This window comes from Choristoneura fumiferana, chromosome 5, assembly GCF_025370935.1.
Source record: "Choristoneura fumiferana chromosome 5, NRCan_CFum_1, whole genome shotgun sequence".
NCBI classification, from domain to species: domain Eukaryota; kingdom Metazoa; phylum Arthropoda; class Insecta; order Lepidoptera; family Tortricidae; genus Choristoneura; species Choristoneura fumiferana.
In genome coordinates, this window is record NC_133476.1 from 16,848,628 (window position 1) to 16,873,008 (window position 24,381).

Genomic DNA, 24,381 nt, shown 5'->3' on the forward strand with positions numbered 1-24,381 from the left:
GTATGTAAAACACATTTTTGAAGCATTATATTATACTACACCTCGTTGTTCCGGGGGGTCAATAGTTTGAGCGGCCCATTTAGTGAACGGCATGTCATCGTCTACTAAAAGTACAATTTATATGATATTGGAAAAATTGGAATGGTAGGTATCCGTTATCTCACTCCATATCTCGGTAATGCTGTATGCGACATCCTATAACGCCATAGCCCACTCCATGTGAATTACTGTTCGGATCTGACAACTGTAGAGGCCTGTCCGCTAGCACATCCTAATAGTGTATTAGGGGATAGACCTCCAAAATTCTGCTCATCTCATCTATATTAGATATGTTGGCTGTGGTCCCATGCCTTTCAAATGACCGGGTCCAGATGGGTTCGTGATCGAAAATCTGAACCAGCTATTACAATAATAAGTAAAGACCTTTATTTCGGACAATATGGCCCAGATTTCATTCAAAACATTTCAGTCAAGCATATTGAGTGATTTTGAAAATTGACAAATTTGAAATTTGGGACACTAGATTGGATGAAAATAAATGTACAGCCAATAAGACAGTTTTGACCAACCTAACTTCTATACTTACTTAGTGCCTATAATGTAATGCAAACTCAAAATCAAACATTATTATGATGCCACTATAATGAAAGCAGTGACGCGAAAGATACAATTTGTAAGCGGAGATCTTATAAAACTAGCTAATAGCCGCGTGCACCTACCATGCAATAGTCCTAAATACAAAAGTCAAGGTACCAGAAGCTTAAAAATATATAATTTGTAATAATAGTTACACATAATTAAAAAAAAAGTAAGCTCACAATAAAAAATATCAATATATGAGCTTATACAATTCTTCTGATTTTGGTTCTTGATTCTGGGTATCTGTATGCGAGATTGTCATTTTACACGAGTTTCCTTTTCTTCTGAAGGGCAACCTGACAGTTCAGTAGCAATGACACTCGAAAAAGAACGCCATACTACCTACTACAGTTATCGCGGCCGGCTCAGTCAAGAATGTCTCTAAAGCTAGACATGAGCAAAGTCTAAACATGAGTGATATTATTATCGATATGGATAGTCAATATTTAGTCATCCTGTGACATAGAGCATAACACCAACTCGTTTGTTAAAAAAATTGAACATATAATAATTCTACTATTTTTCTACTACAATGTTTATGTTTCACGCAGAAGAAGATTAAAACTATCGCGAAAAGACTTGTGCTAGCACGTTACTAGTGATATATATTTTGCCCGCGGAGTTAAATATAAGCTGTAACAAAAAGGCCTTAGCAGGATAAAAAAAGGTCAAGTTCGAGTTGGACTCGTACATACGAAGGGTTCCGTACGTACAATGTTTTTAAAACAGTTCACTAATAAGTTTTAGCAACGCCTAGTAACCAAAAAACGCTGGGAAAAAACACGTTTCTTGTATGACAACTCCATTTATTTTTTAATTTTACTTACTTTATTATTAGTATTTGTTGTTATGGAGGCCACAGTAATACCTACATAATCTGTCAACATTTCAAGTGTCTAGTACACACAAACATGTATGCCTAAATGGGGTAGGCAAAGCACACGAAACGTTACAGCTTCGGAGCCACTTTTAGCAATTTTAGGTTTTAAGTTTGACGAAAACGGTACAATAGTGACAGGTTGCTAGCCTGTGGCCTACGGTCCTCAGTCGCCTCTTACGACATCCACGGAAGAAATGGAGAGGTCTAATTCTAACCCATCACACGGGTAGCTATTACAGCTCAAGAGATAAAGCCCTGTGACAGACGGATGGACAGACAGACAGACAGACAGACAGACAGCAGAGTCTCAGCAATAGGGTCCCGTTGGCCTAACTATAAAAACTAAATAATAGTTACGAACCAGTAGAAGACAGACAGACAAACACACAGACAGACAGCAGAATCTCAGCAATAGGGTCCCGTTGGCACCCTTTGGGTACGGAACCCTAAAAAGGAGAAGCAACTCCCGTCAGGAATAAAGAAATATTCCGATATAAAGGGAAAAGAAAAGATTTATTCGTGACAACAGGGAAAAAAATATACAAAAATGATTTAGAAATGTGCATGTCACAAAGTGGTCACAAATCAGTCAATTTTGTTTTATTTCAGATATTTTAAAAAATGACAACTTGGGCAAAGTTATCTCAAAGGTCAAAGTTGTACGGTTTTATAGTACTTTATATATATGTACCCCTATTATCTCATCATCTGATATTACTGTAGTTTCATTCGACAAATAAAAACTTAAGATTGGTTTTTTGGAATCTTTTTGTATTTTTTATTTCAATTCCAAATTTTTACTTTTACGGTCATCCCGTAAAACCTAAATTGAAAATACAAACTGAAATAAAGATGCACAGAAAAAACAGAAAAATAAGACCATCACTGGGAATCGAACCCAGGTCCTCGGTAATCCGTACCGCTTGCTATACCGCTACACCACTGATGGTCAAAAAATAAAAACTACATACCTGTTGGTATTCTTGTTTTTAGAAGCTCCACTAAAATTTCCACCCACGGAACGCTAAAAAAAAGATGCCTACGAAGACTTTATTTCGTTGTGTACATCATATTTATTTAGAACAAACTTTATAACACAGCGTTAATAAATAAATCAAACATAGTTAATCAGTCAGATATTCCTTAATTTCTTGCATATCAACATTCAACGTTTCTTCTTTTCTTCACCTTGAATATTGCATGACAGCACCTAGGCTACTTCAGCAATATAATGATTCCAGGCAAAATTATATGCAGTTAGTTAGCATTGAATCTGAAAGGAATTGTGTATTAATAAATACAGAAATAGTATTAGCAGACAGACTATAAGATACCTAGGTGTACGAATAAAGTGACCGATGCTTTTTAGTTACAGCATATGGACGTAAATCAGACTATCAGTAGGTAAATCCCCTAATGTACCTACATACTGTTGCACGCAACTCTGTCAGCGTAGAATTCGTTTATAAGCTATTCCGCGGGAATATTGCGATTAAAAAAAAACTACCCTATGTTTTTCTACGGGACTCAAACTATCTGTATCCCAAATTTCATCCTAATCGGTTCAACGAATTAGACGTGAAAAGGTAATAAAGAATTAAACAAACAGACTAACAAACTTTCGCATTTATAATATGAGTGGGATTATTGTCTTATTTTAAGTCATCATCATCATCATCATCATCATCGGCCTATCTTAGCCCACTACTGGACATAGGCGTCTCCAATTGCACGCCACTGAGCACGACCCTCGGCCACTCTCATCCAGTTACTGTCAGCTACCCAGTGAAGATCATCGCTCCACCTAGTCTGAGGGCGTCCCTCGCCACGCTAGGCTTTTACTCGTTTACCTTAGCAGTTATCGGTTCTTCGGCTGATATGGCCGGCCCACTGCCACTTCAGTTTGCTTCAGTTTTAAGTAATCCTATAGAAATAGACGGACGGACAGCGTAATATCAAATTATCTGAACTATGTCTTTGTGACAAAGTTTCTCCATGTCTTTCATTGAATAAAGTTAGAATTCGGCAGCGATGACATACGACCATCATCATCATCATCATCGTCATTAAGATCGGTTTGTGAACAATACTTATCTTTTTCAAAATATCCTGATATTGAATTTAGATTTTTGCTATTCCTTTCTGCCTGCATGTAAAATTTACAGAGATTAGTGATATGGAGATAGAGTTGTAAAATTAAATATTTAACATTGAATACCCTGGGTATTAAAAATAAACTGGCCAAGTGCGAGTCGGATTCGCGCACGAAGTGTTCCGTACCATTATCTATACAACATTAGACATTAGCAAAAAAAAAACTTAAATATTTGTTTTATTCTGGTTTGAGTATTTGTTGTTATAGCGGCCACAGTAATACATAATCTGTAAAAATTTAAAGTGTCTAACTATTACGACTCAAGAGATAGAGCCCTGTGACAGACGGACGGACAGACAGACAGACAGACAGCGGAGTCTCAGAAATAGGGTTCCGTTGGCACTTTTTAGGTACGGAACCCTAAAAACTAAATAATAGTTACGAACCAGTAGAATTTTATGTAGGTACCTACATAATAAATCCCATTTTTTCCTTATCTTAAATTTCAGCTTTTTAGGATAAAAGGTTTGGTGTGTGCGTTGGTAAACAATAATTAAAAAAATAGGACAATGATGTAATGTTCACTTCGAAACACAGACAGACAGACAGACGGACAGACAGATGGACAGATCAACAGACGGACGGACGGATGAGCCGACGGAAAGGTACACAGACAGACTCACATACGCATAAAATTAACAACCTGTGTCACTCCTAACAGAGACAAATCTAACGATGCCTCTTCTGATCTCTTTATCTCCTAACATGAGCTATTTCTCAAGACTCTGCTTCTAATTATCAATAAAATACTTATAAATTTTAAAGGTCATAGTAAAATTTTCGACTAAAGTACAGTTGGTACAACTTTATTCACCATCATCATCATCATCATCTCAGCCGTAGGACGTCCACTGTTGGACATAGGCCTCACCCACAGACCTCCAGTTGCTTCAACTGGCAGCAGCCTGCATCCACCGCGAACCTGCGGCTTTAACCAGGTCATCCGTCCATCTTGTTGGTGGACGTCCTACGCTGCGCTTGCCGATCCGCGGCCTCCACTCGAGAACTTTTCGGCCCCAACGGCCATCCGCTCTCCGTGCTATATAGCCCGCCCATTGCCACTTCAACGAGCTGATTCGCTTGGCTATGTCGGTGACCCTTGTTCTTCTACGTATCTCCTCATTTCTGATTCGGTCCCGTAGAGAAACCCCAAGCATAGCTCTCTCCATAGCTCGCTGAGCAACTCTGAGCCTATTTATAAGGCCTAAAGTAAAGCACCACGTCTCGGATCCATATGTCATCACTGGACAATAATGATGTAGTGTTCACTTCGAAACACAGACAGACAGAAAGACGGACAGACAGATGGACGGATCGACAGACGGACGGACGGATGGGCCGACCGAAAGATACACAGACAGACTAACATACGCATAAAATTAACAACCTGTGTCACTCCTAACAAAGACTTATTTTCTTGTCTCTGCTCTTGTCTTGTTGTTTGCTAAGATGCATCAAGGCCTTGTTGCATAGCGTGCGAAAGAAATGACCATACATACGCTCCAAAACCATAACCCCTGCCGTTTCTCACACTTATAAATAAAATAAAAAATCTTGAATCACTTCATAATAGAGTACATACAGTACATACTCGTACATATGCAGACAGACGGTGGGAAGCGACTTACTTCTATGGAGTGAAAATGTTCACGACGCAACTAAGAGTTTTCGTAGTAGGTTGCTGCAGACCACAAGTTTGGTACACACGATAAGCCATACTTTGGCCACCCAGTAGGAATTAAATTCTTACAGCCCTGCCTCTGGTGTTCTTGTAACAAATATTAATGTTTCTGACAAAAATGATAAAATAAACATACCCGTGTATCCAATTACATAGGTATTCTTTTCATCATCGAATCGTACATACATAAATAGTTTAAGAGTTGCACTCTTGCTCATTTCCTCTCGTCCGCCAACTTTTTGACTTCTTGATTTGTGTTCAAACCATAATTATTCAAACATAATTGCTTTTGAATATCAATCTCATTGACTTGACGTTGTGACAAAAATGTATTATAATGACGTTTAAATTTTACTTATCTAGCCAGTTATAATAATAAAAAAGGTACGAAAACTACTTCGATTGTGAAAACCTTTTTATTCACCGAGCCTAGATTTAGCGGCCGTAAAAATGCCGTGATATGTAGGAATTTATTTGAGCCTCACTGTAAAACTTGATATTCATACATACACATGCAATGTATGTTGAATGTAGACCTTATTTTTTAACTAATTAGTTTAGTGATTACACCTAGCATCTTTTATTGTGAGAATAAATATGCTTTATTTAAATTAGTGGCGCTACTGTCTACGTAAGAGTAAATAACTAATATCTGTTCAGAATTTGTAAGTTGAATTTAAACCACTTGTCCTAGATCGAAGCACCGCATTATAATGTATGTAAAGTATGCAATGTTATAATTTTTGCCGAGGACTGGGTCTGTTACTTAAAAAAATATTATTTTAAATGTCAATTTTTAAAGTAACTTACCTATTTTTCGTCTTACTTACAGTTTGCGTCCTTGCATTAATCAGAAATAATAGTTTAGGCGTTTCAACTTCCGAAAATAACAGATTTAAAAACAAAAAAAGTAGATACTAGACTCAGAAACTTGAACTTGATCTCTCAGTGATCTCATGCTTTCTGCATTTAGTTGTCGTATTATCTGAGCCAAAGGTGATGGTCACGTGACCACACGAAATAGTCGATACCTATTTACAATAGTTTGATTTTGTGACATTTACTCACGCACCCATATAAGATGTCACTACATGCTCGCTGCGAACACTGTCAGTTGTACTCATACAATGGTAAAATGCATCAAAATTTACTGCATCACGCTGCACTTTTGATGCAATAAAGTTACTTTTTTTTGGATTTTGCTTGAAGAGCATATCCATAATTTACTATTCTCAAAAAAATCCTCTAAGAAAACATGTCCGTGGAAGCTATGCGGGGTGTCCGTAGGTTTGTATGGAAGAGCAACCCCCTGCTCTAATATGGCTGGCTAGGCCGAATTTACTTTTAAATACTCACCTACACACGTGACAGTACAGTATGTAAGATGGTTATGTACAGGAAACAAGGTAAGCAATGTCCAAAACAAGCTTATCTGGATAAAAAATCCTGCGCGTTGTTTTCGCTCATCAGTTTTCACCACGTTAAAATGAAACATGTGAAATTATTACGAGAACATGATGAGATTTCACCAAGGCTCGTATTCCCACACCCACGCAACACGGTAGCTGTTTTCCGCCGAATTAATTAGTGTAGTGATAAAAACTCGTGAAAATCGTTAGCTCATCGCTATTTGGAGCACTAGCTACTTAAGTGCTCGTGCAAACATACAGTCATTAACAAAAGTAGCGTGAATTTCACTCTCATAATTGGATGTTTAAAAGCTAAGTACAATTAAAAAAAGACGTATTGTAAATAGGTACCTATTGTGTGAAAGGTAGAGACTGTCATTTGTTAACATGACTTATTAGGTATACGAGTAGAGAGGCTGATTTCCGCAACTCGACTTAGTGCGTAAGTTTTTCGTGATTGGCGGTAGACACTATTCATGTCAGTGTCAGTCTAGCTCCTGAAACCTAGCAAGCCTTTTACGTTGCCGACGACTTCCTGGAGTGACCCCGGAGACCCGAGCTACTAGTTCACCACACCAGAACATTCTAATAGGATGTGACATGGAGCTGCAAAGTAGTTAGTCAATTTAGTTCAATTAATATTATTTTTTATCATACAAAAGCTCGGCAGGGCTACTACGAAACTCGAAACTCGAAGTTCGTATCTCACCGTCCCTCTCGCTCTCGTATTAAATAGTATAAGCGTCAGAGGGACCGCACGACACGAACTTCGAGTTTCGAGTTTCGCAGTAGCCCCGCAGCTCGAATATGGGATAACCAATTTCGTAGAAACTAACAATGCGCGTGGGTGCCTTTATTTGAATACAGTTACTTTTTGATAGTTATTAAATTTTACCAACCTAATGAACAAAAACGAGTCACCGCAGTTCAATGCTATAAAATAAATTTATTGTCTCCGATGAGGCCGTTATACGAGTTCTTTGTCTCGATGCAACTTTAGAATTACATTTATATGTAAATTCATTCCATGCAGTCCAAATTATAATGATTTACGTGTAGGTATGAGTCATAAGATGCATTTGGTTCTTTGTTTTTGTTCACCAAAATTTGTATATATAGATATTTCGAGGAATTTTGTAATATGCACGTAGCATTACACAATGTTAAGCAAACAAGCAACTGCAATTCGCCAAAAGATTGCGAAACATATTCTTATTATCATCTTCACACAGGTACTATTAAACATTTCACGTATCTGCTAGGCGAAATATATACTTATTGCTTATGTATGAATGTTTTATCTAAGACATTTTCACTTTTATAAAACGGCTTATTGTTGCCAGGAAAAAATCCGCTTCCATTCTAGTAAAGGCCAAGTTTGCAAATTATCTCGCCTAACATCTTTCGTTACGGAACTAAGGGCATAACCGTTTTATCACAGCTTTTGTTTTTGTTTACGAAAGGAAAGTAATATGAATTCTGTTTACTACGACGAGAAATGTGTATATTTCCCAATAACTTGTTTACTTTATTGTTCCGTAACGTTGCCAATACAATACGAATGTTACAAGCCGGGAGCAAAGCGCAAATATCTCGGCATCAGAATAAATCCATTTATAATACTCCATTGAATTAAACGGGGTACGGTTTAAGTCGCTATGATATAATTTACTTTACTGGCAACCGAGGAATTGTTCATATTGTCGAGTCACCATGATGAAACGATTCGAGAAGTCAACTATTAAGAGGGAAAGCATTGACTTTTCTTAATCTTTAATTGTAAATATTTAGCTCCATCAGATAATCTTTTTATCTAAGCCGCTCATCCGGAAAAACTTGTATATTGTTCTTACTTAACTTTACATGTATTACTTGCTAAATATAAACACGAACACTGTGGTACTATACAGGGTGTTAATTAAATAACTGAAAACCAGAAAGTAGTTTGCTCAGAATCGAGAGTAGATTCGATAACACTATGCTTTAAATCAGGCTGTGTTTGTGTTTTTAAATCCCTTTTTTATTGTGCCCAGTCTAAAAGTTACGATTGCAACATGCGCCAATTAAATATTTTAGCGAGGTTGCATACTATTTAGATAATTTAAAGACGTCAAAGCGCAACTGACAAATACATATATTATGAGTGTAGAGTTAGGAATGAAGTAGAATTACTGACTTATCAAAACACACGAATAGCATTTAAAATAATGGAGATATTCAAACTTAAAATGAAAAAATATTTTTGGGGTGTCTGAGGTTTTCAGTTATTTAATTAACAACTTGTAGATACAAGAAATACCAAAGCAGCAGAATATATAATGAAGATTTTTAAGTTTGTTTGCCTCTGAATATTAAAATTATACTAGGCACTTAAGTTACACACTTGAATGCAAGTAAAAAAGTTTCGTCGGCAGCACAAAAAGTAGCCATTGCGCTTCTGGGGCGAGCATTAATTTCGTTCTTGTATTTTTCTTTGACCCGTCGCCGCTGAACTGACCTTTTATAAATAGAGTATAGCCTTAACCTACTTGAATATCCTTCGGCGAATATCGGATAATATTTCCCTCTAGATTTTGCTATGTTATGGCCGCTGGAGCGAGAAAGTCAGAGGGGGTGTAATAGTGCGAGCGGAATACAAAACGAGTCATAAATACGTGGTTTTAAAAATAAAATGATGTATGTGTAGTGAGGTTTTATATTCAAGCCAGACAGTTTTGAGTTAGAAAATGTTTTGGGTAAAAGGCTGACTATTAATTAGGAAGCGAGAAAGGTCAGGTTTTTGGGACGAGGATTTGAAATTTGAATAGGTGCTTCGACCTTGTAATAAGCTCTAAATAAATTGGCATTGCTTTTCAATTTGATTGTTATCTTCGTAAAGTTTGTACAATACGTAGGTTTCAGACTGAAATTAATACTTTTCATTTCAGTTTTAAAATTTTTAAGGTGAGGTTTGTGGCTAACCACAGACGTGAATAAGGCCCCTCGAGAATAAAGAGGGATTCACTTCTCTGATTGACACGCCCGAATTTAATTAATTTAGCATATTTGTGATGTTTTTTTGTGTCCAGAGGCCTTATTGTCTAACGCACTAGGAGTCACGATCATTTTCACCACTTCTTTCTGTCACACTGTGTAAGATGAGGATAGAAAGAGATGGTGGATGCGATCGCGAAGGTTAGATGGAGCGTTAGACCATACGGCCACAGTAAATTACAGGTTTACTTTTAAATAGGTACCTATAAATTAAAAAGACGCAGTCTTACTAATGCTAGACATTCTGCAACCGGTTGGTCGATAAGTCGCAGTTCGTGCTCCTGTAACATTAACTGGAGAATCGATGCCAATCTGCAGTCCAGACCCGGACCGCTGCATTCTCACTGCCGCCTTTTGTATAAAACATGCAAATAGACGCGTTTTGTCTTATCTGATCTCTCATTGCTGTTATAAGATAAACAGGTGCGACGTATCGTCGTATAGATAGGTACTTACATTTGATTTGCTTTTAGTTTGATGTTTTTGTCAATTTTTATTACAGATATTTTTTTATCCGATAAAATATCTGACTTAGGTACATAATTAAATATTACTGCTGAGTTATCCCTCGTTCTAAATTCTAAATATACTTACTTCACTTCTTTGTACTGGAATTTCACAAAACAGGTTTCGCAAAGTCCGTAATAAATTGTAGCAGAAATCAAAAGCCTATTACAAAGGAAATTTATCCAGAAGAAACAGCTTACACGAAGTTTCTTTGAGTAGAGTGTGTGTTACAATTTGTTTTTGTGTATTGAAAGTTTGTTTGTTTCGAAACTTCTTAAAGACCAAACCGAGCGAAGTTAGATAAGTACCTACCTATTCTTCCTATTGTTCCTTTAAGTAAGTCTTCTGAATTTTTTGTTTACGCTGAAGTTTTTACTTGGAAATTACTGCCACGCACGGAAGAACAAAAATTGTGAAATGTTTCAAGAGCGTACGTTACAAGTGTTACAAGTGGATTTTCTACACCCATTCCATACTTTGTCGGGAAACCGCTGACGTTGTCGTGTTTTGCCATGGATCTGTACGGTTCCACTGTTACAGCATCGTAGAAGAGATTCAATAGAGGTTTCTTCTCGTCCATTGAAAAGGGGACAGGGATGCTGCATGGGGCGGTTGTGCCTCTCAGTGGCTTCGTATGCTGGCTACAAATATGAACGGACCACTATATATGAGGCCGGGTGCCTCACTGGACTGAAGTCCATCTTCAAAAGCTAGTGAGATCAAGCCCGCCGATGGAACCACATCTACTACAAATAAAAACTTCAATAGTTAAATTCTGTCATAAGAGGCGAAGGTATACAGTAGGCGACCGGCTAGCAATCTGTCACTATTGTACCGTTTTTGTCAAGCTTAAAACCTAAAATTGCTAAAAGTGGCTCCGAAGCGGTAACGTTTCGTGTGCTCTGCCTACCACCATTTGGGAATAAAGGCGTGGTGTTTATGTGTATGTGTGTGTGTTGAACTCTGTCCACAAGATCAATTTTTTATTTGAAGTTATTTTGCGACGCTAAAATTTAATACCTACCTAAAAGTGTAAGGGCAACTATACTCTTTTAAGCAAAATCAGATGAGCCAAAGTATTTCTTTCACTCATTGATGTATTTCTGGCGTGGTAACCCAATGACTTCACTCGTCACGTGCGAATAGATTCGAGTTACGGGTTAGATACAGAAGTGAATAGTAGGTACGTTTTCTTATGTTTAAGATTGTTTTTGTGAGGGAGTAAAACGGCTGTACTTGTACTATACTTATTCTGTGTCCATGTGCTCGGAGTAATTGCAGCTCATTCAATATTCCCGGTCATCGTGGAATACTTGCCATCGATTATTCATCGGAAACAAACGTGTGGTAATCGATGCACCGACGATTGATTCGAGTGATCACTGTATTGCAATGAGATACGTCTCTATTGTATGCAGGTTTATAAATTGTTCGGGATGACAAATTTGATGTTACGGGTGATTGGTTAGATTGTGTGATAGGTTAACGATTTATTATTCGGCTTGCGTCAATGGTGCTTCGGTCGATAGGTGCTTGGATGAAAAATATTCGTGGCAAACGAAGAAAGTAGGAGGAAATATCGTCACTACTTTGAAAAAATCTCGTATCTCAAATCAATACGACAGCAAAATTGACCTTTGAAATAATGTTCATAAAGTTCACTTAGAAAAGTATCAATTTTGAGATACGAGCTTTTTTCACAGTCGTGATCCCCAAAAAAAATTGGTAAATGTACAAGAATTTCTCGTTTTAATTTGTAAGCCTTATCAAGACAGTGCTTAAAATATCATTCGGGTTTCGTTACATTGCTGGGCCGCGTGGTGGGGGATTGTTAATGATCGACCATCAATGGCAATGTATCGTATTTAATCTGCCTGACGTCGTCTAAATGATAGGGTTGCACCGAATGCTTAAAATATATACAGGTAATCGATAATTTGATTTCACAGCTTCAGCGCGATATTATCGATAAGTAATTTAATATTTTTCAAAAAATTGTTAAGACAGATTTTTCATTAAACAATCTGCTAAAGGCCCACTAATATAATAAATGCGAAAGTTTGTAAGTCTGTTTGTTTGTTACTTCATCACGTCTAAACCGTTGAACCGATTTAGATCAAATTCGGAATAAAGATAGTTTGAGTTCCGGGAAAGGACATAGGATAGTTTTTATCCCGGAAAATGGCATAGTTCCAGCGGAATAGTGAAAACCGAATTCTACGCGGACGGAGTCGCGGGTAACAGGCTAGTATAAGATAAATAATCAACGAGGAGCGGTAAAGTAGAGGTAGGAGGTAGAGGAGCAGCAAAGCTTGCTCCTAGAGGAAAGACTACGAATTAATCCGAAACATGTCGAGCTAAACTCGATAAGAGAATTAAATTATCCATTTTTAATTCACTATTTGTGTAACAAACAGATGTAAGTTAAGAACTTTAGCAGGTGTTAGGACCTTGTGCAAGGTCCGCCCGGATTGCTACCACCATCTTGCTCGCTAATCCTGCCGTGAAGCAGCAGTGCTTGCGCTGTTGTGTTTCGGCGTGGAGAGTAAGACAGCCGGGTGAAATTACTGGCACTTGAGGTATCCCATCTTAGGCCTCTAGGTTGGCAACGCATCTGCAATCCCCTGGTGTTGCAGGTGTCTATGGGCGGTGGTGATCTCTTACCATCAGGAGACCCACTTGCTCGTTTGCCATCCAGTAGAACAAAAAAAAACTTATTTCAAAGAGCATCCTCAAAGAAAGACCCCCACCACCACCACCACCATCCCAGCCTATTTACGTCCCACTGCTGGGCACAGGCCTCGTCTACATCCCTGTAGAGTATACTGTCGCTTTCTGCCAAGTTTCTTGCGGCGCATTCTTCTTGGCAATGACCAAACTGATACTGAATAAATGCAAGACGCTCGCCAAAAACGGGTGTCTCCACTGTCCAACCTTTCGCGACTTAGCTGAAAATTGCACCGCTGCGAATTTGCAAGCGTCACAATCCCTCACAAACGAAATTGATACCCGATGACGCTTTAATATCCGCCGAGTTGAACAATCCACCGCCGTTACCGAATTTAATTAAACGGACGCCCGTCTGATCTGATATTTGTGACGGCCGATGGGAATTATTAAAATGCAGATGCAATATTCCCGATCGGTAATCAAGTTGGGAGCGATGTTTCGCAGTTGCTGCAGAGCTGGCAACATTTTTGACGGGATTTTCTGTTGATAATGAAAATTGTTACAAATTGCACTCTTAGATCAAGAATAAAATAAATAAATAGCAACTTAAAATGATACCCCGTTTTTATTAAGACTTCATTCAATTTTTGGATGATCTAAATTAAAATGGGGTATTATTTAAAGTTCATCTATGATTGCGGATTATGAACTATCTTCGTTTCCAATATGAGAATCATCTTTGGACCTAGTGACAAATTAAGTACGTAACAAAGCGGAGGATCGTGCGTTCAAATCCAAACTCGCACCTCTGAGCTTTTTGAAATACGTGTGCGAAAATACATTTAGCACAAGCGTTCAGCATCATCATCATATCAGCCTTAGGACGTCCACTGTTGGACATAGGCCTCCCTCATAAACCTCCAGTTGCCTCGGTTGGAAGCGTCGTGCATCCACCAAGAACCCGCGACGTTAACCAGGTCATATCCATCTCCTTGGTGGACGTCCTACGCTGCGGTTGCCGATCCGCGGTCTCCACTCGAGAACCTTTAATTTCGGCCCCAACGACCATCTGTTTTCCGTGGTATATGGAATAACCATTGCCACTTTATCGAGCTAATTCGTTTGGCTATGTCAACACAAGCGTTACGGTGAAGGAAAATACCGTGAGGAAACCTGCTAAACCTGCGAAGCAATTCAATGTAGCCTGTGAAGTCAATCCGCACTGAGCCCGCATGGGGACTGCGGCCTGAGCTCTCTCATTCTGAAAGGAAGCCTGTGTCCAGCAATTAGACGTACCAATACTATATAAGCCGTTAAAACTTAGATTTGATCTCTATGAAAAGCATTAAATTGACAGAGATTATATTTTAATAAAATTACAGAACAAAAATCGCTCAGTTATGCGAGTCGAATCGAACCAAGGATTTAAAGCCCTATGGGTAGAGTCTCCTTGTATAATTTGACCAACAAGATACAACCTACATAGAAAACTAACATAAAAAAGTTGAAAAACATAGCGAAGAACCACCGCAAGAAAACTCGCTTTTACGTTAAAGAGCCGCATCGAAATCGGTCCGCCAGTTTGATAGCACAGACAGACATCGACGTCAAACTCTCAACACCCCTCTTTCTAAATACGTCAGTGGTTAAAAATAACATGGACCTCAAAATAACATAGCCTCATAGCAAGATTTGAAGATTGACAAATATGAAGAATCAACACGTCACGGAAAAAAAGGAATTCTTTGACCAAGAATATTCATAGTCTCAGGAATATTGTTAAATCTTTAAATTCAAGTAACTATTTTCTTTAAGTAAGATAATAGTTTTAACCCAAGACAATATTTGTCTTCATCCAACACAATATGGCGTCCGGCTATATACGAAATATTTTTGTCTTGACCAAGGGTATATTGTCTTAATATAAGACATCCTTTTTTTCCGTGTACGTGACTGCGTAACACCTTGATTTCGTTTGTCTCGAACACTCAATACCCCTAAGTGTTCTTTACCTCAGCTAAGGCCAACAAATCATTCAAAACAATTTTCTAATATGGTTTTGGGGCTATCCAATCACAAATCTTCCCATCTCGCGTCCTTATCAAAGAGCAATAGCCATTGAAATTTATTATTACAGTTCACAAAATAGCAGTATACATTCCCTGAGGGCGAAGCTTCCTGTGGGAAAAATCCCCCTTCGCAAACGGCACGCGACTCTTTGTGACGTCACAATGGCACATTTTGTTTGTACCCGCGCCCGCCCACTTGGTGATTCTATGGGAGAGCTGTGAAGTCAAGGGTGGAATTTCTCACGACTATTTATATCAATTTTACAGTGGTTTATGGGTTATGCAAATGTTGCTCAAGAAACTAGGTTATTATTATTTCTTGTCTTTTACAGTTATTTTGGGTCGTCAGTACACACTTATTTCGCATAATTTTATTTACCCGAATATAGCTCATTCGTAGACAACTCGAACACAAACTCGCCAAAACCTAGCTTCCTCTAGTGGCTAGGGGAATCTAGGTTTTGGGGAGTTGTGTTCAAGTGTTCGAATTCTTATTTACACCTAGCCATTCTACAGTTTTTTTGGAAATAATTCGATATAAGGATATTTTTTTTTTGGCTTTTACCTACGTGTTAAGAACCTATATTTTCAAATCCACCAAAATTTGGTTCCGGAAGATGGTAAAAAATATTGTACCCTAAAATAGGTGTTTTTTTAGCAAAAATGTTATCAGTAAATTTACTGCCAAAATATGTCTGAATAATTCAGTTTTTAGACCCGCAAGCTGAATCCACCAATATATCTAACAGGAAATGTAAAAAAAAAACACTAAAGTGATTGTTTCGTAATATCTCTAATTTGTATTAAGGAAAAAAAAACTAAGATTTTTTAAGTCACATTATCAAGAAATTGGATTTTAAATAATTGTCTTTTAAAATCCAACAATACGAGTAGATATGATTGGAAATTACGTATTTTGTTAAACCGATATAATTTGAGCAGCAAAAATAAGTACATAAGTCTCAAGGCACGTTAAAAAGACATACCATTCCATTATCCACTGTAAACCTTAACTACTTATACTATACTTACCTTTTATGCCACTGTCGTAATTAATTTTTAATTTTTACTTTAGAAAATATGAAGCCTTTTTTTAAGTTCCTTTAAAAACAAAGTGGATTTTACATGTGTTACAAAGAACATAAATAAAACGAGTAACTTATGAAGTAAATAGGCTTATAGAAATTTCGCCAGTTTTTTACAGAATTATTCAAGATTATTTTTTATAAAATGTAACTGTCGCGGTGATAAATTTTGGTGGATTATTGAAGAATATATTTGCAAATTACCTGACCTAATTTTTAATGCAAAAAAATGCTTATTTGAATTAATGTTGATTTTACTTAGAGCGAAGGTGTTAGGTGCTTTTATTATGCATACATTCTGGAGATCATGTGAAAACACTGGTAGAATTAAAATTATTTAAATATTATCATGCAATACATAACTTATTCTGAGGCAATACTTATTTTTCTTTCTTAATATAGTTATGGGTTAAGATTAAATCATCTCTACCTATTATAAAACGTAATAAAGAGGTAAACATCACAAGCGGCCTTATATTGTGTCTCGAGCGAGAAATTTTCTACTAAAATATTATAAAAACATCCACCGAGAGCATTCCGTTTAATTAAAAAAAATCAAGATATTAACTTTTCCAGTTATCTTTTCAGTTTTCAGCGTGCCTCGTCTCGTAACGTAATGTTTTGGATAATATTCATCAGCGGAGTGCTTTTACGGGGTGAGTGCTCGAAAAAAAATCTGAAGACGATATATTAACATTATAATTAAATTATGACTCAATAAGACCTTTTCTTAGCTTTTATTTATGTTTTACGAGGATAACGTGGTCGAACTTAATAAGTCGAGCTAGTTTTTGTAGGAGTATATAATTTTGACGTAGAATAAAAGTTTGTTTAAGGGGATGTTTCACCACCGATTGATTAATTTTATTCGACGGATAGGTATGTGATGCCGTCTCCGTCTATTCGCACAAAACAAACAGAGACCGCATTACACTTATCCGTCAAATAAATTTAATCAATAGATGGTGAAAGAGGCCTTAAATGTACAGTCACCAGCATTAATATCTGCCACAGCGGAGCGTGTAAAAATATCTCACACCCTTCCGGCCTCGCGTCGCGAAACGAGGCGCGAGGCGACGTACGTACGAGGTGAGCGCGCCTCGCCTCGCCCCTCGCAGCGCTCGCGTCCAGCAGAGCTACTACGAAACTCGAAACTTGAAGTTCGTATCGTACCGACCCTCTCGCTCTCGTATTAAATAGTGTAAGTGTCAGAGGGACCGCACGACACGAACTTCGAGTTTCGAGTTTCGTAGTAGCCCTGCAGAGCGGTTTTTGGGCACGAGTCAAAGGACCTCGCGACGAACGCGAGCTTGGTATTTACATTCGCGCACTCGCTTTATTGGAGTTTGAACCTTGTGCTGCGCAGGTTGTAAGCTCAAAGACAACTGAACTTGCCACGAGAGTGTATAAACAGGAAGCGCATTTACCATCGATCACGCGAGCCGCCGGCCGAGATACGAGACGAGGCGCGAGGTGAGGCACGAGGCGAGAGTGTAAATCCCGCATCATAATAAAAATTTGACGTGGAGTCTCAGGAGGCTATATTATTCCTTGCTGCTAGTGACATTCAAATTGACACTTTCCAATGAGGTCCCATATTTTGTGGTATCCAAGGGTCCCGTCCCGACATGCTCTGCATTTAACTACACAACACTAGACTCCCAAAGGCGTCCATTATTACGTTAACCAATTAAATATTAAACACGAAAAAAAAGTGCCCATTGAAAGCGCAAAAGGTGAAAAAATTTGCAACATCGATTGTGAGAGAGCAACAGTGATATTTTTTATATTCTTCTTACTAGTTCTCTGGAAACAGCCGAGATTAAACTAATTTCATTGTGCATTTAACTACACAAAACTAGACTCCCAAAGGCGTTCATTACTACGCTTTGAATGAATGATGGAAGTAGAATTAGAGCATCTGTGTTATAAGAGCAACTAATACGGCTTAAGATCAGACAGGGCATTAGATTACCCATAAAAAACTAAATAAACAATGCTATAATAATTCCAAAGTGCCTCCTGGTCAGACTTATGAAAATCTATCTATCTAATTAAATTTATTACAACGAGCAATTCTTGTAGGTATATTTATTTCGGGAATCCCGGATTTAACTTTCATGGACATTGATGTTACGGCGACGGACACACGTAAATACTCATGTCTACACTGAATGTCTGAGTGTCTAGTGTCATCGAGTATCTTGACCATTAGGGTGGCACTTTTATATAATTTTCGCGTATCTATTTCCGTCACTTATCTACGGGTATACAAATATGAGTAATGCGGCCGGCCTGTGATCGTTCTATTCCCATCTGTCCAGTCTAGGTGTATACAGTCTGTGAGCATTGCCCTGGCCCGCGGCGTCCGCAGAGCCTGCAATCTCGTGATATGAAGACAGGCACAACCGTTTTATCTCCGCAGCTCACTCGCCGCTCGCTCTGCTCCATATTGTGAGTTAGACCATCTGCTTTGAGCTCTAAAACAAATTGTACTTGCTTTAATGCTTGTTCAGTTCGTGCGTTCGTTTTTTTACATATAAAAAAATATCATGGGACAATTCACGATAATCGACCTAGTCCCATACTAAGCAAAGCTTGTATTATGGATACTACGGAACGGATAAACATACTTTTACTCGTATATAAATAAATACATATTAAACGTCCAAGACCCGAGAACAAACATTCGTATTATGCATTCAAATATATGCCCCGGCAGGGAATCGAACCCGGGACCTAAAGCTTCGCAATCAGGTTCTCTAACCACTTGGCCATTCGGTCGTGTAAATAGGCCAGACCACAATCACGTTTGATGATAAGCGAAGATGTGCACTAAGATGGAGCACGCTTGCCTAATAAATGCCTATTCACCCTAGATTTGGAAGACGGCCAGATTGTAGCGATCAGGGAACACAGACGCAGGCGGGGCATTCCATTCCTTAGTTATCCGGATAATAAAGAAGAACTCTTTGTTTCTAATTTTAGAGATACTGACAACATTAAGGGGCTGTTTCAGAACCCATTGATTAATTTTAACTGAGGATCAATGTAATGCCGTCTCCGTCTATTCGAACAAAACAAACAGAGACGGCATCACATTTATCCGTCAGATAAATTTAATCAGTGGACGGTGAAACAGGGGGTTAATAAGGGTTGAGATCCTGCCTACTTCTGGTCGGCCTGTACTTTTTTCGCGTTCAATTATTTTAAATAAGTTGGCAAGGGTTGATCGCGTAAATAGGTTCTGATGCCACGAATCCCTTCTGTAATTTTTAAGACTCTTAGGGGCTGTTTCACCATCCATTGATTAGCATTAACCGACGGTTAAATGTGATGCCATCTCCGTCTATTCGAACAAAACAAATAGAGACGGCATCACATCTAACCGCCAGTTAACACTAATCAATGGATGCTGAAACAACCCCTTAGGGTCGCTTGCGCGGTCTACGGTTAATAAAAATCATTAACCCTGGTTTATGGATGACAGTTCTATGCATTTTTACACTACTTAACTAATCCAAGATTAGTAGACAAACCGGAGTTATATTTTTAATTTTGTTCCGCGCAAGCCCGGCTTATCTACTGTCAATTGATATCTCATACTTTGATGGCAACCGAAGTTAAGATTTTTGCTCATTATTATTTATAATAATGTTAATTTGTAATAATAGTAGGCACAAAGGACCAACCAAATGTAAATCTTCATGCGAGTTGAAATCGTGAAATTTCAAAAAAAAACTGACAAAATAATAACTTGGAAATCTTAATACGAGTACAGTATTGTTTAATGTTTTTTTCCTCAAATTAAATGTTCGTAAATGCTAGCTTGCAGTAGAAACTAAATTGTTTACTTAGCTTTCAGTATTCGAAATAAAGCTAGGAACGTTCAACAAAAACAATTCCTACATATAAACTGTTAAACACATGCAGCGCTTGCTACTGTGGCTTGCATATTAATTCTATTTCGGTATTGTCTAACTTTCATTCTGAACATCAAACAACAAGATAGCAAATAGATTATGTATCCAATCTTACTTAATATTTACGAAGCCTTCTGGGTTTAAATAGCTTTGTTATCGTGTTTTAGTTTACCCCGGATATGTCGATCATCATCGTCTTCGGTCTAGGTTCGACGTAAGTACCTATTATACAGGGTGGTAACGACAGCCAGGCTTTTTTAAAGGAGGTTAGAGTAACGTATTTATGTAACTTAACTATGACATTAATTTAATTAATAAATCAAAATTTTAACTTTGTTACTTTCTAACAAAATTATAATTGCCAGTAATGTACAGCAAAGTAAATTGACAAGTATGTGTAAATGACAGCCGACAGATACTTTGATTATATGAGATATTGTGAGATCGGGCACGAACCTACGACCCTCTGCTTGAGGTCAAGTCAAATCACTAAGCTACCTATCACAATTTTTTAGGCTACCACTGCTATGTAGTGAATGTGTGTGAAGTTCCCAATCCGCAATGGGCCCGCGTGGGAAAGGCCCAAGCCTTCTGAGAGGAGGCCTGTGCCCAGCAGTGGGACGTATGTAAGTAGGCTGGAATGACTGCTATTTTCTGTTATACAAATTTTCTATGTTTTTGATAAACACAGCTTCCAGATCTTTTTAACTTTCGTAACTGTTTTCTATTCAAATATTCCACAGCCATCACCTCTAACTCTTCAGGGTACGCAGTATTCGAGTGACGTTACCTGCTAAATTGACGTGAGTGGCAGTTTCGAAAATCCCTGTGCAGTTTCTTCAAATAAACGATGGCAGGATTAGAGGAGAGTGATGGCGTACCGCGGTACGGAGCCAGCAGGCAAGGCACGTCTTACGTTGTAAGATTAACTTGTTTCTGCTGGCTCTCTACCGCATTAGACGTAACAAAATTGTCAGTTCAAGTTACTGCGTTATTTGCTTTGAGAGATGACGATGTTAGATGTTTGTTTGCAAGCGCAAAGCGTTAGTCTGCTGAAATGTTTGAGATGTACGTTAATTCAATGTAAAAGCAAAGTTACGGCCAAACTCAATTTTTTTGTTTGCATTCAATGTCTGTCTGAACGGCCAAGTGGTTAGAGAACCTGAGGCCCCGGGTTCGATTCCCGGCCGGGGCAGATATTTGTATGAATAATACGAAAGTTTATTCTCGGGTCTTGGCTGTTTCATAAGTATGTATTTATCTATATAAGTATGTTTATCCGTTGCCTAGTACTGTGTACTAGTTGCCTGTACTATGGATATAGCACAGCTTCTCTTAGTTTGGGATTAGGTCAATTGGTGTCAAGTATTTATTTATTCATTTTATTTATTGTTTATTGTGCACGTAAATATACGTTTCCTTCGATGGTCGAAAAGTTTACAAATCCATTCAAAAGTCAAGTCAAAATATCTTTATTCAATTTAGGCCATAACAATGAATGTCAAAAAAAAAATGTACCACCGGTTCGGAAAAACCTCTGCCGAGAAGAATCCGACAAGAAACTCAACGAGGTATATTTTTTTAACAGATTTACAATATTATTAAATGATAATGTAGACATCACAAGTATTTAACACAACTTTATTTTTATTTTTAACACTTAGCTATTGCCTGGTACTTAATCTGTGAAAATTATTTTATCACTCGCTATCTCAAGGGGACTATATGCAATTTTCCGGGATGAAAAGTTCAGTAAGGAAGTTTTAGTAAGTATTAGAATTATATAAATAAATTCAAGTTGTGAACTATCTGTGTGCCAAATTTCATTCAAATCCATCCAGACGTAATTGTGTGATTGAGTAACAAACATCTTCACAATCTTTCTCATTTCAGGACACGATATTTCTCCCATCTAAACTCATTGTTTGCTGAAATTAATACACTGACAAGCGAATCTCACCGCGTTTAATAACATATAACCTGTTCAACGTATTGATGGGAACTGAATTCAACGCAGACAGAATAGGACGAAACCTAGCAAACTTTAAAAACAAGTTGTCTAAAACTTACGGGGAGTGCATAATGTTGGCCCAAATGGTTCTCTATCGTTTGCCCGAATTTCATATGTCCGTATCGTTTTCTCGAATTTTCATTTGCCATAAAGTAATTTATTTCTGAAATAGTAATTTCTTCAGAGTTTATATTAAACTAACCTAACCTTACCTACTGCATTCTATATGATGACATTAAAACAAAACCTGAAAACAGCACGGTTCTATATATTTTATGGCAAACGTTGGTATGGCAAGTGAAATTCGGGCAAATGAAATTCGAGCAAGTAAAGGTAAACGGGCCCAAATACCCATCTCTTGTTCCACGGCTTCCTATAATTTATTATCGGATCACTCAAAATTTATAACGGCGCGAGGTAAAATTGAGCACCATTAGTTCAAATAGTTTCACAAGCACTTCGAGGTTTTTGTTAGTACCCCGAAGCCCAACTTTTTCAAATGTGGAATTGATTTTCCATAATGTTCCATTTACAATTTCTTATGATTTATTTTAGACTAGCCCGTTACCGGCGATTCCGTCCGCGTAGTATTCGTTTATCGCTATCCCGCGGGAACTATGCAATATCCCGGGATAAAAACTATCTTATGTAAGGACAGAGGATAGTTTTAATCCCGGTTTATCCCGATAGGCCCCCGGACTCGAACTATCTGTGTACCGAATTTAATCTAAATCTGTTCAGCGGTTTTGAAGTGATTAAGTAATAAACAAACAAACTATAATTATTATACTTTATCGAACACTACAAATCAGTACACACAGGGAGTATACAAAAGAAAACTAAGGATCCCCCTACATCTATCGACGCGGAATTGGCTTAAGCCTACCAAAAATCGCTTCATGTTCACGCAATAAGAGCGGAAAAGACATTTTCCTGCGGTTAAACGTCGTCTCGCGTCGGCCGAGCCAATCGACGTCTTTTTCGCTCTTATTGCATCGACATGAAGTTTTTTGATCAGCTAAAGTCGATTCCGCGTCGATAGGTTTGAGGAGACCCTAAGTTTAGCTCTTGAAATTGCTTTTAGTATAAATTGATCATAAAATAACTAGCCATCATAAATTTAAGTAGGTCTGCTACGTGATACGAATCTAAAGAAGTCTGGATGGGGCACTTAATTGAAAGTTTACACACATTTTATTCCTCTGGAATATTTACAAGCCGAAATCTAGTTTTAGTTATTTCAATATCATTTAAAATCTAATTGAAGAACGTGTTTCGTATAATATGAGACGCATCAGCCCCATCATGCAAAAGCATCACGTTTGTATGATAAAAAATATGAGTAATGTCTATAGACTACCTATAGTTCAAAGCAATGAAAACTAATTGAATTTCCGAAATGTCACGCACTAACATATCTTTTGTAACGGTAAACGATTTCTGTGTTGCTGGAATTTAACTTTCGACTAGCAAGCAGATAAAGTGAACAAGAACTGTAAATTTTTAGTAAGTGGGGATTGCACATTCGTGTTTCATATTCAACATTTTTTTTTTCCGGATTATTAAAAGTAATTATTACAGAACCTGAATCGTCTTCATTGCTCTGAAATATATCTGTATTCTTCTTTCATATTGACTAACATAAAACGGAAGACGCATCTGTTTTACATTTTTTATTCATTGCTTTGTTTGTAATCTCCCAACGTGCAGCTTATGTCTAGACAGTTGTAAGCTTTATGAAACCTTCAAAACAAAAGGTAATTAACGCGAACTAGCTTTAGAATTCTCGCTCAATGTACAAGCTGAAAATAAAAACTAGCGTTTTTCAGTGCAATTATATGTGATAAAAGTGATTAAATGAAAAATATTTTTCATTTTGTCTCCCCGGGATAACGTTGGAAAGGTAAATGTGTGATGGTGGCAAAATGTGCTCGCGATTTTCTGATGTTTTGTAGAAGTATGTTGGCATAATTTTTCATGTAAATAATGTTGTAATTATCTTTGTGAGTAGCCTTTTGAGGGTATGTTATTCTGTTTAAAGATTGGGCAGACAAAAATACTAACAATTTTTTAATATGTATATATTTAAATATGTAAATATATGTTTATTTGTGGCCTAGTACCTAGTACCCATTGTGTAAGCTTTGCTTGGTTAGCGATAAGTCAATTGGTATTAATTGTCCTATTTACATATCCATCCTGACCAAGGTCGAACCCGGGACCTCTAGTTTCACAGTTAGTGTTATTAACCATTAGGCTATGCATCCATGCTAATCCATACTTTTTTATAATATATCTTGTTACTTTTAAGACTGCCAT

At 37.6% G+C, this 24,381-nt stretch overlaps 1 long non-coding RNA gene across 1 annotated transcript; it reads right to left on the reverse strand.

Moving 5' to 3' along the window:
- Window positions 1–907: 907 nt before the first annotated feature.
- On the reverse strand, window positions 908–6,408 carry LOC141428279 (uncharacterized). Its single transcript, XR_012451413.1, has 2 exons — window positions 5,492–6,408; window positions 908–2,792 (listed from the first exon to the last, which is right to left on the reverse strand). It is a non-coding gene; the product is annotated as an uncharacterized lncRNA (long non-coding RNA).
- Between the last annotated feature and the right edge of the window lie 17,973 nt (window positions 6,409–24,381).